The following is a 10461-nucleotide window of genomic DNA, read 5'->3' as shown; positions in this document are numbered from 1 at the left end:
TAGAATAGATCAAAATATCATCGATGAACACGATAACGAATTTGTCGAGGTATGGTTTGCACACGCGGTTAATAAGATCCATGAACACTATCGGTGCATTAGTTAGACCAAATGGCATGACAAGAAATTCGTAGCTACCATAACGAGTCCGAAAAGCGGTTTTGGAGACATCTTCCCCCTTAACCCTTAGTTGATGATAACCCGAGCGAAGATCGATTTTTAAATATACACAAGACCCTTGTAATTGATCAAAGAGATCGTCGATGTGCAAAAGTGGATATCGGTTCTTAACCGTCAATTTATTTTCTTCACGATAGTCGATGCGCATTCATAGGGATCCATCTTTCTTCTTAACGAATAAAATCGGAGCACCCCATGGTGAATGGCTAGGTTGGATAAAACCACGGTCAAGTAGTTCTTGGATTTGACTTTGCAATTATTTCATTTTGGATGGAGCAAGTCTATACGGTGCATGTGCTACGGGTGTGGCTCTCGGAATAAGATCGATTTGGAATTCTACCGGTCGATGAGGTGGAAGACCCGACAATTCGTCTGGAAATACATCGAAAAAGTCACTAATAATTGGCACATCATCGATATGCTTCTCGTCGATCTCAACTTTCTTAACATGGACTAGAATCGCGAAACAACCTTTACGAAGGTATTTTTCCACTTTAAGGCACGAGACGAGGTTGAGTCTAGTGCAACTCTTATCGCCATAGACAATCAAGGTTTCACCATTCTCGATAGGAATTTGAATCGCTTTAAGATCGCAAAGAATGTGAGATTTCGTTTTGGCTAGCCAATCCATACCAATGATTACATCAAAGCTCCCTAGTTCTATAGGTATCAAATCAATTTCAAACTCTTTACCCATTAAGTTTAACGTACACCCCCGATAGAATTTGTCGGAACTCAATAGTTTCCCATTGACCACTTCAATGGTATAAGTAGTATCTAGTGGGAGTGGTGGAGTGCTAAAAGAATGAGTCAAAGTCTTGGATACAAAACTCTTATCGACACCCGAATCGAATAAGCAAGAGACATAAGAATTGTTGAGAAGAAACGTACCCGTGACTAGTTCATTGTCATCTCGGGCTTCCTCGTTGTTAATGTTGAAAGCTCGGCCGCGCGTATTGGGGTTATCTTTCTCCTTTGGGCAAGCATTTCTATAATGACCTGTTTGGCCACATTTGTAACAAGTGACCGTCTTTGGTGCATTGGGCCCCTTTCGAGCGACGGGGGTGGCACTTTACAATCGTTGGCCTTATGACCAATTCCTTGGCACCGATGGCAAATTAGCTTGCCACATTCACCAAAGTGATGCTTGTTGCATTTGTTGCAAAGAGGTAGGTTTCCGGCATAACCCTTCTTGCCGTCGGAGGTGAAAGGCTTCTTGGCAAAGTTGTTGTTGCTTGATTGGGGGGCTTCCCTTTTTCTTTTGTTGTTACCCGACTTATCCTCAACTTTAGGTGCCGGTACTACGATTTCGTCCACCGTTTCTATCAATTTGCGGGCCATATTCAAAGCTTCTTGATGATTGGTGGGTTTGGATGACATTAATCCGTGTTTGATGCTCTTTGGAAGACCATCCATGTAAAGTTCAACCCTTAAAGACTCGGGGTTCACAAGGTTTAGGCACATCAAGGCTAGTTCGGATAATCATTGATTATAGACCTTGAGATCGTTTCCGACCGCTTTTAAAGTTCTTAGCTCTTGTTCGAGCCTTCGGGTTTCTTCACGGGGAAAATATTCGATGATCATCTTTTCCTTTAAATCGGCCCAAGAGAGTGCGTGGGCTTCATCGGTACCCACCGATTGTACATAAGTGTTCCACCAAGTGAGCGTGACACCGGCGAAAGTGTGAGTGGAGTACTTAACCTTGTCTTGGTCCCGACAACCACTTATACTAAAGACGGCTTCCGTTTGCTCAAACCATCGGGTGAGCACAACCAGTCCCCCGGTTCCATCGAAGGTGTGATGTTTGCACCCCATGAAAGCTTTATAGGAGCATCACTCGTTTGAATTACCGGCTCCATTTTTGTTGTTGTTGTTGTGGTTGTTGTTATTGATATTTTTGTTGGATGAGTGACCGGCCATGGCCACATCCACGGTGGTGGCTATCATTCGTTATAGAGCTTGTTCGGGTGTTTCATGGCATGGTACACATCTAGGAGGCATTGTTCCTTCAAAACACAAGAATATCGTTGATTAGTATTCTCAATAATACTAACCGTGATATGGAATGAGGATATCGTCATATGAGTCACCGTAATATAATCCCGAAAATTATATTACCCTAATTCATATGTGTATTCGACATTATTTCACTAAGTCAAGGTGGCGTGTCAATCAAATTAAACAACGTGAGATTAAGATGGAATAAAAGTTAGATACGAATAGAAGAGTTCGAGTATAAATGCACAAGTAATCAAGTAATTACTACTTCAAGTCTATATGCCGGTTGTAGTCTAGACTCACTAATGTACCATATGACTCGGGCTCGACACCAATGAACTCTAAATCCCTACAACCAATGCTCTGATACCATCTGTAGCGACTAGACAAAATCGTCATTGACGGCGCCGTCTACTTAGGTCCCATTACATGGTCATAAGTCTTTAAAACAACGTTTGACCAAAAGTATGTCGCATTAATTTCAAATGTAATGATTGTTTCAAAGTTTACAAGAATAGTTTAACCATAAGTTACGTTACAACATTATAAGTACAAATGAAACCTATAAGACACAATTTAAAAGTAGCCAAAAGATGCTCCATGTATGCATATATACTCGACATCTAATGCAAGTATCAAAATAATGAGCGGAAGCATGTATCACAAAACGTTCAAGGACCTGAGAAAAACATAGAAATCTGTCAACTAAAACATTGGTGAAATCATAGGTTTAAGTAAGTAAGTACAAATGAACCACAAGATTTATATCATTGAAATGATAGCAAACCATTCTAAAATTTGTTATCACGAGCACCCAATTATCAAGGCTTAATTTTCCATCCATAGAACCCCATCACAATAGTGTTAGAACATACACTGTTTCTCGAAAATATATTTCATCCGAATAACGGTAGCGAACCGTCTGAATGAGGGTTTGTCAAACCCATATGGCCATACAACATAAGTTCTCGCTTACACCCGGCAAGTGTAACTAATGATAATCGAATTGAGGATTTTGTTCTAACTCGTATGTAGAATGTTTGTTTTCGTACTTGTGTTCACTTTGTAAAATGAAACGTTTATGTTTTCTCATCCTAAATGTAAGTTTAAAATATTAAAGGTGGGACTATGATCTCACCTTGAGTGCAAGAGTGGAAAAGCACTTCACAAGTAAATGTGTGTAAGAACGGACGCTAGTCTTGACCTAAACAAATAGGTCGTATCAATAACGGTAAACACGGTTGGTCAAAGATGTTCAATTAATCCTATGTTTCATTAAGACTCAATTACATATAGCATGTGAATCACGTTGCCAAGTTTCATGCTTGATCCAAATGTAAAAGCATGCTAGGATGATTGCATAAGTATTTTGTTAAGTTTGACTAAAGGTCAAATTTGGTCAAAGTCAAAGTCAACGGGGTCGGGTCGGGTGTCCGACAATTTTCCCATGATGAGAAATCATATATGAGCATGTTATCCAAATTTCATGTTAATCGGAGTTGCGGCTAAGTGAGAAAAGAATTTATGAAGAATAAAACAAAAAGAAAGTTTGGCCAGGGAATGTGCGCGTCGCGCGCAGGTATGCGCGGCGTGCAATAATGCGTGGAACCAGGTCAGGAATTTGTCTAAAGGGGTAAGCATCAGAAGCTTCACATTTAAGCGGCACGCGAAAGGGTGCGCGGCGCGCATTCCTGGAAAAATGCTGGTTGCAGTATTTTTTGTTAAGTCTCGAACCAAAACTCAATTTAACATAACTCATGGACCGAAAACATTCAAAACGCATGCCATATATCGTTGGAAAGGTAATTTAACGAGGAGTACAAATAAGCACATATCATCAATCAATTTTTGTATTTACAACAATCGAAACTACATTAAATGTTCATCATTAATGATATTCAAGCTCATAAATGCAACCAATGATTCGGAACCCAAATGCACACATATAATACGCCGTTTCGTAGGTAATTACGCATACAATACAACTAAACACTTACAATTAACATTGCAAAGCATTCAATGTATAAAAAAAATCCATTTTACTTATATCAAACCCTAATTCAAAATCACAAATTTAGCAATTAAGTTTATGGAGTGTTTCTAAGTCAACCTACACATCAAATTAAAGCTAGTGATGTTAGTAACACAGTTAATACATGCAGTTTTAACATCTAACAACATTTAAACAATCAAATCACAAGATCAAACACAGCAAAATTCACGTTCATGCTAGTTACTCAAAAATAACAAGATCGAGCATATAAATCACATATTCATGTTAGACTCGAGCCATAGACACTAACTAACACTTTTATAAGTTAAAATCATCAAGAACACAAAATCTAGTGTTTTTAGAAAGTTACCCAAATGTGATGAAGTTGGTATGGATTCGAAGAGGAAGATGCAAGGATTCCAAATATGTAAATTGTTTTGATGTTTGCTTCTTTGAAATGATTTAGATGATGATTCTTTGTATTGGGAGTTTGAGAGAAAATAGTGAAAGTATTAAGAAAAATGAAAAAGGAGGTGGATAATGAATGGTGGAGATGCCATGGTTGACTAGTTGACCTAGTCAAGGCTTTGGCATCTTGGCAAGTTTAGTCCCTCGAGTTTAAAAGTGGTTGCGTGAATTACCTAAATGAGATATTTTAAAACGCGTATTAACGGAAGATGTTATAATTATATAACGGAAAGTAACAAAAAAAGACGGGATGTTACATATTCGGTTTAATAATCCAGCCATAGAATGTAGTTTTAAGTACTTGTGTCTATTTCGTCAAACATTTATAAAGCAGCGCATGTATTCTCAGTCCCAAAAATATATATTGCAAAAGCATTTAAAAAGGGAGCAAATGAAACTCACAATATTTTATTTTGTAGTAAAAATACATATGACAAAACGGAACAATGCAAGGTTGGCCTCGGATTCACGAACCTATATCATTTGTATATTTATTAATATACATAGTTATAATCGAACAATTATATATATAAATTTATTAGTTATATAATTTTTATATTAATAATATATATATATATATATATATATATATATATATATATATATATATATATATATATATATATATATATATATATTCATTTTGTATATAAAAATATTAATTTTTGTTATGTTATATGTATTAAACATATCATTTGTGTATCAATAATAGTAATTATATTAATACCAAAATAATATTAATAGTGATAAAAATGATAATAATTATAATACAGAATATTACTAATAAGATAATAATGTTAATAATTCTATTAATGATAATATTAATGATATTAATGATAATAAATGTAAAAATATTAATTTTACTGTTAATGATAGTTATGATAATGATTTTAGTAATTACATAATAATACTCATGATAATATAAATAATATTACTTATAACAATAATAGTCATAATAATGACTATGGTACATATAATGATAATTATAATATAGTAATAATAATAACAATAGTAATAGTAATAATAATAATAATAACCATAATATCTATAGTAATAATACTTTTACTAATAATAATAATAATAGTGATATTAATAATAATAATACTTATAAAACTATTAATAATGATAATAATGGTAATAATAATTATAACTATGTTAATAATAATACTTAATGCTTATAAATGATACTAATACTAATATTTGGTGAAAATAATAATAACATAATAAAATGATAATTTTAATCGTTTTCATAATAATATCGGTATACCTAATCTTTTATATACATATACTTCTATGCATCGTGTTAATATTTTTATGACCTTTTATATCCATATGCTCATCTTAGTATATTTATGATTATAATCATAACATAGTAAATTTCATTTTTATGCAAATATCATTATATTATTATTAAGGTTACTATTTATGATAATATTAATAACAATAATAATAGCAATAACAATAATAATAATAATAATAATAATAATAATAATAATAATAATAATAATAATAATAATAATAATAATAATAATACTAATACTAATAATAATGATAATAATAATAATGATAATGATAATAATAATAATAATAATAATAATAATAATAATAATAATAATAATAATAATAATAATAATAATAATAATAATAATAATAATAATAATAATAATAATAATAATAATAATAATAATAATAATAATAATAATAATAATAAGAAACTACCTCACATAGTGTGTTAAAAAAAATGTCCCGACCCGGGCTCGAACCCGCGACCTCCCGTTAACCCGAACACTCCTCTAACCACCCATCTGTTACTGCTTTTCTGATTAATACATAACTCATTTATTTATAACCCGCCATTCTGTGATCATCTTCTTCATGCTCACTCAGTCGACCAGGGATAGAATCAACCCAACACTTTACTAGTTAAATTTAAATCCGTCATTGAAGCATAAACAAAAAAATTTGAGAAATTTTAATTAAAAAAAAAGAAATAAAAGAAGAGAAAAATTTAAATCTGTAACAGACTTTACGAAGAACACAGACCCAAACATGGATTTTGATTTTTAAGTTGTTTTAGACAATAATCATAACATGAAAAAGGTTCCAATTCACTCCTATAAACTTTCTCAATCTTCAATTTAACTTAAAACATCAAAACGAAATCGAATTTTGTGAAGAATCAAACGTTTGAATTTTTAAGAAAATAACTTTGACTTCAAAGTTAGAAATCGATAAGATGAATTGGAGTTTGAAAATTTGTAGGAAGATTAAGTAAAATAATCCTAACAAAACCACATTATTACTTTCTGAAAATTGTTTCGAATTTGAAGGATTGAACAAAAAGTACACGAACAGAGGTTCTTGAGCTTTAACTCCAAATTTCTGATTTTATTTCTCAATTACAGTACCGGTTATCATTATATATAAGTTGTAAACGAATAATTGAAGCTGTCAAAGATATTACAATCGATTTGTTTGTATTAAAAATGGATTTGGACGTGTAACAGGATTTAGACAGTAAATATTCGATTCTGAAAATAAAATAAATAAAAAATAAAAAGTGTGATCACGATGGCTAACAGAATTCGTTCTATAATGGAACTGGAATCGACCAAGATCAGCCAGGATCCAAAATTATGAGCAGGAGATGAAGAAAAAAGTTTAAAACCGATTGATATCAGATTCTGTTATTAATTGTTTATATATATATATATATATATATATATATATATATATATATATATATATATGATAATTATAATATTATTAATGTTAATAATAAAATGTATTAGTTTCTAATAATAATAATAATAATAATAATAATAATAATAATAATAATAATAATAATAATAATAATGATAATGATTTATAATAATAATACTAATAATTCTTAATAATAATTGTGATAACAATATCTAATAATAATATAGATATTAATCATAATAATTAAAATTATAACTTTACTACTAGTTACAAAATAATGATATTAACAATGATAACAAAAATATTAATAATAGTAATAATAATATAACAAATCAAATGTATCAATTTCATACGATATTTTATATATTGTAATATTAATAGTACTGATATTAATATTAAATAATTATTCTAATAATAGTAATGAAAGTAATAATGATCTTATTATAACAACTATATTTTAATTTGTTAATAATATATTATTAATTATGTGATATTTAATAATCATATATATAATAACTTTTATTGTTTCTTTATTATTTATAAAGTTATATATCTTATAATATACATATAGTAATTATACATAGAAATCATATATCTATATATATAGATTTATTTTAAATACACTTAATTATTTTGTATCTTATTTCACATTTTTAATATTATTTTATCATTTCAAGTTATTACATATATTTACAACTATATATATATTTACATAATTATTTTCAAACAATTGTTCGTGAATCGTCGGGGATGGTCAAAGATTTAAATGTATCCATGTAAACAGTTCAAAGATTTTGAGATTCGATTAAATAAACTTTGCTTATCATGTCGAAACCATATAAAATTAAGTTTAAATTTGGTCGGAAATTTCCCGGTCGTCACAAATCACATAGCAAACTACAAGGTGTGAGCCCTACCAGTAACTGAATGTCACTTTTTAGGACTTGAACCAACCAAATGGATGCCACGAAATATCCTTGAAACCCCAACTCAAAAGCCAAGTGAACAGATCAGTAAAGCCTGAAGCCCAAGAAAGGTAAAATGTCAAGGCGGGAAGACAGCAGAACAGGGGGAAAGAGTCTGGGATGAAGAAAAGTCCACAAAGAGAGCACGCGAGAGGCATCAAAAGAGTTGAAGCATGAAAGGGTTATCGGGCATTGATGTGTGGCAGAGAACAACAGATTACGCCAAACAACACAAGTTGTATAGACTCCACACCGGTGAGCAATCATCTCCGAAAATTCAGACCCACTAGAAATATCGAGAAACCACCGTAGGCACCCTCAACTGCGTAAAAATAAACAAACTCTGAAGAAACCACCATGCCTTCTATCTGTAGTATAGTAAGGACAAATAGCATATTTCTCAATAAAACAATATTACTTTTATTGTCAACTTTAAAAGTATCTAATTTTAATTTAGTGCATATAAAGAATTCTCGTGTTAAAAAAACTTCAATTGAATTAATATATATGGACAACTACGTGACTACCACCTCGTCAAATGTTATGAGGTGGGTGTCACGTTATCGATATTTTGACTAAAATGTTTATGAGAAATTACATTGAAAGAGATGATGATGTGACATCCACCAATTATACTATAAAATATCACTTAGTTGTATTTCCTTTAAATATGAGTCTTTTGTCTTTTTATTCTTTTATAGGTATAGTTATTAAATTTAAATCGGAAATTTTTATTGGAAAATCTAATTTTTTTTTTAAGATATTTTTTTATTGTTCTCGTATAATCGATGGTTTTATCACGATTTTATCTAGATTATAACTTGCACTTACGCGGGAATTAAGTATAAGTTGATATTAAATTAGATATACACTCGTAGTGGAAAGATGTACATAAATAAAAGTACATACGAAGTAAAAAAACAAGTTATTATGTAGTCGTAGAACTATAAATAATATAAATGGGGCCAAAACGACCAAATTTTTGGTCCCCATTAGCATATATGGTTAATATGATACGCAGAATAAAACATGTGACTATTAAATAGAGTTACCAATACGTTGAAACTAAGAAAATAACTTAAAGTTTTGCTATAAATAGATACTGAATGAGAATATCAAACAAATATTAGTATCTAATACAAGTCTACCATCATCTATTGGTTAGCCAACACAGCATAACAATATCACATAATCAACAACTATCAAGAAACATCACCAAAAGACGGGCATACCACTATTCCACTAAAGAATATAAACCTCTTAATGCATCGCATGCACCATTCGAACTATGTTGATCGACATATCTACAAGGAAGTCCAGTCCACTACAAAATAAGGCAAAATAAGGATTGATCCCTTCTGAGTACAACCTACTACAAATTCGGGGTTGACCCATTGAGTTCAACCTACTAAAAAGTCAGGGTTGACTCCTCCCGCGCTCAACCTACTACAAAGTCATGGTTGAGTTCTTTCGTCTGAAATATTCACAGCTAGATGCCACTATATACATACAACAATGGTAATAACCCTGATTTTGTCCAGCACAGACATTATATTAGCAGGGTACAGTAATAACCCTAATTATCATAGTCTATATCGAACATACCACCATATCATGGTCAATCATAATTAAACCTATAATTATTCATGTAACAAAGCATATTAACATGTAGCAATTAAGCTTGTTAGACTAATTCTAGTACGGCGTTAAATCCATTTCGTCAAATGACATGGACACTAGTTGACACTATTTGACGCCATTAAAGGGCTTCCAAAATTGACGACTAAAAAGGTTAGTCAAATATTTGACGTTCAAAGGTTTCAGCGTGAGATTAAATGGCAGCCAATCACAGGTTTTCAACATTTATATTTATTATTTAATTTATTTTTTCCCACCCAATTTTAAATCAGATTTTACCACATCACCTTCCAAATATTTAACACAGAAACTTGACATTTTGGGTTAACGGGGGTCAAATACAGTCACAGTCAAAAACCCACTTTTTAACCAAAAAGCGCACAATTTAACTGTGATGTCACAGGTAGGGTTAGCAATAGGCTTACTATTTAATAATATCTGTAAGATATTCAGACTCACTGATTACTAGCAAGAACTCAGAGGTCTAGCATTGCTGAGTATTCTTCTTTCCTTTAT

This window comes from Rutidosis leptorrhynchoides, chromosome 5, assembly GCF_046630445.1.
Source record: "Rutidosis leptorrhynchoides isolate AG116_Rl617_1_P2 chromosome 5, CSIRO_AGI_Rlap_v1, whole genome shotgun sequence".
Lineage (NCBI taxonomy): Eukaryota > Viridiplantae > Streptophyta > Magnoliopsida > Asterales > Asteraceae > Rutidosis > Rutidosis leptorrhynchoides.
Note: the sequence above shows the minus strand (reverse complement) of the source record.